This window comes from Arachis stenosperma, chromosome 3, assembly GCF_014773155.1.
Source record: "Arachis stenosperma cultivar V10309 chromosome 3, arast.V10309.gnm1.PFL2, whole genome shotgun sequence".
In the NCBI taxonomy this organism is placed as follows: Eukaryota; Viridiplantae; Streptophyta; class Magnoliopsida; order Fabales; family Fabaceae; genus Arachis; species Arachis stenosperma.
Window position 1 is genome coordinate 23,998,780 of NC_080379.1, and position 7,548 is coordinate 24,006,327.

The window sequence follows — 7,548 nt, forward strand, 5'->3', positions numbered from 1 at the left end:
AGGACAAGAAGCCATGAAGCGGGATACACTTGAGTTTGTGACCAATTTGACCAAGGTAGTGTCTACCTTAGCCTACCAATGCTTGAATACTCAAGGTGCTTCCGTAGCCCCATGTGAAAACTCAAGGGAAGAACAAAGCATGAAGGAGAAAGCGGAAAATCCGGTGGAGAAGGAGGAGTCGAGTTTTACATTGGAACAATTGGAGGAGTCAATGATCATTGAAGAAAAGGAAGAAGTGGTTGAAGATTTGAGAGATGTCGAAAGTCCATGGGAATGTAGCATCATGGAGCACTCTTCCAAGAAGCTTGATATTGATATTAAGGAGGGTGCGCAACCTCCAGGGCATATCATCGTTGGAGATTTGGAAGAAGCTTATCAAGAGATGGATTCAATCATGGATGAGTTTCTCTCTACAATAGAATCCTCTTCCCTCGGACATGAAGCTATAATTATAAAAGAGTGTACACAACCTCCAAAGGAAGATGAAAACGGCATGGTGTATATTGAAATTGAAGAATATGAAGAGGTTGATCGAGAGATGGATTCATCTATCCATGAATTCCTATCCCAAATTGAATCACCTCCCATTGGCCAAGATGAAGTTCTTGAAGACAACACCAAGCCAAGTGAAAAAGGGGATAAGGTTAAAATCAAAGCAGTTTGTGAGGAGGTGGAAACAACCAAAGAAGAGCTTAAAGAAGTAGACCTTGCATTGTCTAAGTGTGGGGAGGTTCCCCTCCCGAAATCAACTTTCAAGCGGGTAAAATTCTTATCCCTAAACTTTACTGTCTCTCTTGAATATGGTTTAATTGAAAATGATGGTCAACTTAGAGCTCTTTGTGGAATTAAGAATAGGAAAGAGTCATATAGTGGTTGGAATTTTGGTATAAAAATCATAAAGGCCAAGACTCTACGGTGTATGAATGAGGATGGTACGAAAACTACCATATATGGGCTTAGAAGGAAGCATTGGCGGAATAAAGAGAATTCTATGTGTCAATCACCCTTATGTCAACTACCCATCCGACAAAATCATGAAACTCAACTAACGGACGGATGTGAAGATAAGATATGGGATCCCGGCTCGCTTTGTGAAGACCAACCAAGGGAACTCATATCTTGGGTAGAACTTTGCCCAAGCTTGATGACGATGGTTGGAAATTCTGTCAACCAATTGAGAAGCATGGATCCTTGGAAATTCAAGGATGAGCACAAGCATAAGCCACCATGACAACAAGCATCTCAAAATGTCCAACTTAAGGACTTAAACTAAAAGTGCTAGGTGGGAGACACCCCACCATGGTAAACTCTTTTCACTCTCTTTTAAAATTTGCTTAATAAGTGACTTGAGTTACCATTGTAGGTAGATGTTTCACATAAATTTGTTTGTACAACTCAATTGTTAGCTTAATCACATGTATGTTGTGTTTAGTAGTAGATGAATAACATCATATTGCATTTTTGTGAATTGCATTCGTATGTTTAGTAAGTAGATGCATAAAGAGTTGTGAATAGTATGGGGAGCACTTCAGCATATCTCTCTGATGAGCGGATAATTTGTATACTTTTTGGCATTATTTTTAGTATGTTTTTGATATGATATAGTTAGTTTTTAGTATATTTTTATTAGTTTTTAATTAAAATTCACTTTTATGGACTTTACTATGAGTTTGTGTGTTTTTCTGTGATTTCAGGTATTTTCTGGCTGAAATTGAGGGACCTGAGCAAAAATCTGATCCTGAGACCAAAAAGGACTGCAGATGCTGTTGGATTCTGACCTCCCTGCATTCGAAGCGGATTTTCTGGAGCTACAGAAGCCCAATTGGCGCGCTCTCAACGGCGTTGGAAAGTAGACATCCTGGGCTTTCCAGCAATATATAATAGTCCATACTTTGCCCAAGATTTGATGGCCCAAACCGGCGTTCAAAGTCACCTCAAGGAATCCCAGCGTTAAACGCTGGAACTGGCACCCAAATGGGAGTTAAACGCCCAAACTGGCACCAAAGCTGGCGTTTAACTCCAAGAAGAGTCTCTACACGAAATTGCTTCATTGCTCAGCCCAAGCACACACCAAGTGGGCCCGGAAGAGGATTTTTATGTCATTTACTCATTTCTGTACACCCTAGGCTACTAGTTTCTTATAAGTAGGACCTTTTACTATTGTATAGAAATCTTTTGATCACTTTTAGATCTCTAGATCATCTTTGGACATTTTAGTTCTTAGATCATTGGGAGGCTGGCCATTCGGCCATGCCTAGACCTTATGCTTATGTATTTTCAACGGTGGAGTTTCTACACACCATAGATTAAGGTGTGGAGCTCTGCTGTACCTCGAGTATTAATGCAATTACTATTGTTCTTTCATTCAAATTCCGCTTGTTCTTTATCCAAGATATCACTTGTTCTTCAACATGATGAAGGTGATGATTGACGCCCATCACCATTCTCACTCATGAACAAAGTGACTGACAACCACTCTTGTTCTACAAGCATTTGAGGCTTGGTGAATATCTCTTGGATTCCTGATTGCACGATGCATGGTTGATCGCCTGACAACCGAGTGCTCGCCTGACAAACGAGCCAACCATTCCGTGAGATCAGAGTCTTCGTGGTATAGGCAAGAACTGATGGCAGCATTCAAGAGAATCCGGAAGGTCTAACCTTGTCTGTGGTATTCTGAGTAGGATTCAATGAGTGAATGACTGTGACGTGCTTCAAACCTGTAACCTACTGGGCGTTAGTAACAGACGCAAAAGAGTTATTCTATTCCGGTAGGGGAGGGAACCATACCGGTGATTGGCAGCACTGTGACAGAGTGTGTGCATTAGCTTTCACTGCGAGGATGGGAGGTAGCTGCTGACAACAGTGAGACCCTATACGAGCTTGCCATGGAAAGGAGTAAGAAGGGTTGGATGAAGACAGTAGGAAAGCAGAGAGACGGAAGGGAAGGCATCTTCATGCGCTTATCTGAAGTTCCTACCAATGAATTACATAAGTATCACTATCTTTATCTTTTATGTTATTTTCGTTCATCACCATATATATCTGAGTTTGCCTGACTAAGATTTACAAGATGACCATAGCTTGCTTCAATACTAACAATCTCCGTGGGATCGACCCTTACTCACGTAAGGTTTATTACTTGGACGACCCAGTGCACTTGCTGGTTAGTTGTGCGAAGTTGTGTAATGCCATGGTATTGAGCGCACCAAGTTTTTGGAGCCATTACCAGGGATTATGAGAGTTGTGAAAAAGTATAGTTCACAATTTCGCGCACCAAGTTTTTGGCGCCGTTGCGGGGATTGTTCTAGTTTTGAGCAAGCCTTTGGTAACATCAGTGCCAAGATCCGGCAACAACATCAAATTTTTGGTGTTATTGCCCGGGATTGTTCAGGCTGGACAACTGACGGTTCATCTTGTTGCTTAGATTAGGTATTTTTTTTTTCGAAATTCTTGAAGATGAATTCTAGAGTTTCATGATGATTTGTTGAAATCTGGCTGGCTGAGAAGCCATGTCTAATCTGATTGGACCGAGGTTTCAACTTATCACCACAAGAGCTTGTTGATTTCGTATCAATCTTGCTTTTGGAGCAGTGATTTGCTATGGCTTGGCTGACCCTTGGTCATGTCTAGTGTTTTGGACCGAAGCTTTCCTTGAAAGCTTGGCTGGCTGTGAAGCCATGTCTAATTCCTGGACCGGAGTCTTAGACTAGCATTGCACTGATTCCTGGAATTCTCATTAAGAATTTTGATACCTTCTTTTTCCACTTAATTTTCGAAAAACACAAAAAAAATAAAAAAAAATTAAAAAAATAAAAAAATCATAAAATTCAAAAATATTTCTTGTTTGAGTCTAGTGTCTCATCCTAAGTTTGGTGTCAATTGCATGCATTCATATGTCTTAGTGATCTTCAAGATGTTCTTGATGATTCACTTGCTCTGATCTTTGAATTCTATTGACTTGAGTATTTTGTGTGTCTCATATGCATTTTCAGTTCATTAGTGTCAGTAGTATACAAACTGCTAAGTTTGGTGTCTTGCATGCATTGTTATTTGATTCTTGTTGCATTTTAATTATTAAAAATCCAAAAATATTTTTAATTTGTGTCTTTTCAAGTCAATGATACAAGGGATTGAAGATTCAGAACACACTGCAGAGGAATTATACAGAAAAAGCTGAGCATTCAAAAATGCCTAGTGAAGAAGGCAGACTGGCGTTTAAACGCCAGCCAGGGCACCTGGTTGGGCGTTTAACGCCCAAAAAGGTAGCATTTTGGGCGTTAAACGCCAGAATGTATACCATTCTGGGCGTTTAACGCCAGGATGGTGCTAGGGGGAAGATTTTGTTTTCAAATCAATTTTTTTTCAAGTTTTTCAAAATCAAATCTTTTTCAAATCAAATCTTTTCACTCAAATGTTTTCAAAATTAATTTCTTTCCTTTCAAAGATACTTACTAACAATTAATGATTTGATTGAACATTTTTTGCCTTTTCTGTTAAGGAAGGTTTTATGTTTGAATCATATCTTTTCTTGTTAGGCAAGTCACTAATTTTCCAAATCAAATCTTTTAAAATAATTTTCAAAACATATCTTTTAAAATGGTTTTCAAATCATATCTTCTCAATCACATCTTTTTAAGACAATAACCTTTCAATCATATTTTTTTTATCATATCTTTTTCAAATTAGTTTTCAATCAAATCTTTTTAGTTTCTAATTTCAAAATCTTTTTCAAAAATCACTTGATTTCTCTTCCACTTTCAATTTTCGAAAATTATCAATCAAATTTTCAAAATGTTTTCAAAATCTTTTAATTGAATTTTCGAAAATCCTCTTCCCTCCTTCTCACATCCTTCTATGGAGTACCACTCCTTCTAAATGCACAATTCGAACCTTATCTAATTAAAGTTCGAATTCTTCTTCCCCTTCTTCTTTCTATTTCTCTTTTCCTCTGACATTTCAAGGAATCTCTATACTGTGACATAGAGGATTCCACATTTTCTTTTTCTCTTCTCTTTCATATGAGCAGGAGCAGAGACAAAGGCATTCTTGTTGAAGCTGATCCTGAACCCGAAAGGACCTTGAAGAGAAAGCTAAGAGAAGCCAAAGCACAACTCTCTTTAGAGGACCTGACCGAATTCTTCAAAGAAGAAGAACCCATGGCAGCCGAAAACAACAACAATGCCAACAATGCAAGGAAGGTGCTGGGTGACTTTATTGCACCTACTCCCGACTTCTATGGGAGAAGCATCTCTATCCCTGCCATTGGAGCAAACAACTTTGAGCTTAAGCCTCAATTAGTTTCTCTAATGCAACAGAATTGCAAGTTCCATGGACTTCCAATGGAAGATCCTCATCAGTTTTTAGCTGAATTCTTGCAAATCTGTGACACAGTCAAGACTAATGGGGTTAACCCTGAGGTCTATAGACTGATGCTATTCCCTTTTGCTGTAAGAGACAGAGCTAGGATATGGTTGGATTCTCAACCTAAAGAAAGCCTGGACTCTTGGGAAAGGCTAGTCAATGCCTTCTTGGCAAAGTTCTTTCCACCACAAAGATGGAGTAAGCTTAGAGTGGAAGTCCAAACCTTCAGACAGAAGGATGGAGAATCCCTCTATGAAGCTTGGGAAAGATACAAACAATTAATCAGAAGATGTCCTTCAGACATGCTTTCTGAATGGAGCATCATAGGTATTTTCTATGATGGTCTCTCTGAACTATCTAAGATGTCCTTGGATAGCTCTGCTGGAGGATCTCTTCATCTGAAGAAGACGCCTGCAGAAGCTCAAGAATTGATTGAAATGGTTGCAAATAACCAATTCATGTACACTTCTGAAAGGAATCCTGTGAACAATGGGACTAGTCAGAAGAGAGGAGTTCTTGAGATTGACACTCTGAATGCCATATTGGCTCAGAATAAAATATTGACTCAACAAGTCAATTTGATTTCTCAAAGTCTGTCTGGAATGCAAAATGCACCAAACAGTACTAAGGATGCTTCATCTGAGGAAGAAGCTTATGATCCTGAGAACCCTTCCATGGAAGAGGTGAATTACCTAGGAGAACCCTATGGAAACACCTATAATTCTTCATGGAGAAATCACCCAAATCTCTCATGGAAGAATCAAGAGAGACCTCAACAAGGTTTCAATAACAATAATGGTGGAAGAAACAGGTTTAGCAATGGCAAGCCTTTTCCATCATCTTCTCAGCAACAGACAGAGAGTTCTAAGCAGAATACTTCTGACTTAGCAACAATGGTCTCTGATCTAATAAAGACCACTCAAAGTTTCATGAATGAAACAAGGTCCTCCATCAGAAATTTGGAAGGACAAGTGGGTCAGCTGAGCAAGAAGGTTACTGAACTCCCTCCTAGTACTCTCCCAAGTAATACAGAAGAAAATCCAAAAGGAGAGTGCAAGGCCATCAACATGGCCGAATATGGAGAGGAAAGAGAGAAAGAAGACGCCACTGAGAAAGACCCCAGTGGGCGTGTACCACTCTCCTCTGAGTTCCTCAATGAGGAACAATGGGAATCTGAGGCTCAAAATGAGACCATAGAGATTCCATTGGACTTAGTTCTGCCATTCATGAGCTCTGATGAGTATTCTTCCTCTGAAGAGGATGAGTATGTTACTGAAGAGCAAGTTGCTAAATACCTTGGAGCAATCATGAAACTAAATGACAAGTTATTTGGAAATGAGACTTGGGAGGATGAACCTCCCTTGCTCACCAAAGAACTGGATGACTTGTCTAGGCAGAAACTGCCTCAAAAGAGGCAGAATCCTGGGAAGTTTTCTATACCTTGTACCATAGGCACCATGACCTTTAAGAAGGCCTTGTGTGACTTAGGGTCAAGTGTGAACCTCATGCCCCTCTCTGTAATGGAGAAATTAGGGATCTTAGAGGTGCAAGCTGCAAGAATCTCATTAGAGATGGCAGACAACTCAAGAAAACAAGCCCATGGACTTGTAGAGGATGTTCTGGTTAAAGTTGAAGACCAGTACATTCCTACTGACTTCATAGTCCTAGAGACTGGGAAGTGCATGGATGAATCCATCATCCTTGGCAGACCCTTCCTAGCCACAGCAAAGGCTGTGATTGATGTTGACAGAGGAGAGTTAATCATTCAAGTGAATGAAAAATCCTTGGTGTTTAAGGCCCAAGGATATCCCTCTGTCATCATGGAGAGGAAGCATGAAGAGCTCCTCTCAAAACAGAGCCAAACAGAGCCCCCACAGTCAAACTCTAAGTTTGGTGTTGGGAGGCTACAACCAAACTCTAAGTTTGGTGTTGAAACCCCACATTCAAACTCTAAGTTTGGTGTTGGGAGGTTTCAACACGGTTCTGAGCATTTCTGAGGCTCCATGAGAGCCCTCTGTCAAGCTAATGACATTAAAGAAGCGCTTGTTGGGAGGCAACCCAATGTTTTATAATTAATTATTTTCTTTTGTTATTTTATCTTTTTTGTAGGTTGATGATCATAAGAAGTCACAAAAACAATGAAAAAAGCAAAAACAGAATGAAAAACAGGAAGAAAAACAGCAC

General features: G+C 39.7%; 1 non-coding gene across 1 annotated transcript; it reads right to left on the reverse strand.

The window, feature by feature from the left end:
* Positions 1 to 5,564: 5,564 nt before the first annotated feature.
* Positions 5,565 to 5,672, reverse strand: LOC130971801 (small nucleolar RNA R71). Its single transcript, XR_009083010.1, has one exon. It is a non-coding gene; the product is annotated as a small nucleolar RNA R71 (small nucleolar RNA).
* Positions 5,673 to 7,548: the final 1,876 nt, after the last annotated feature.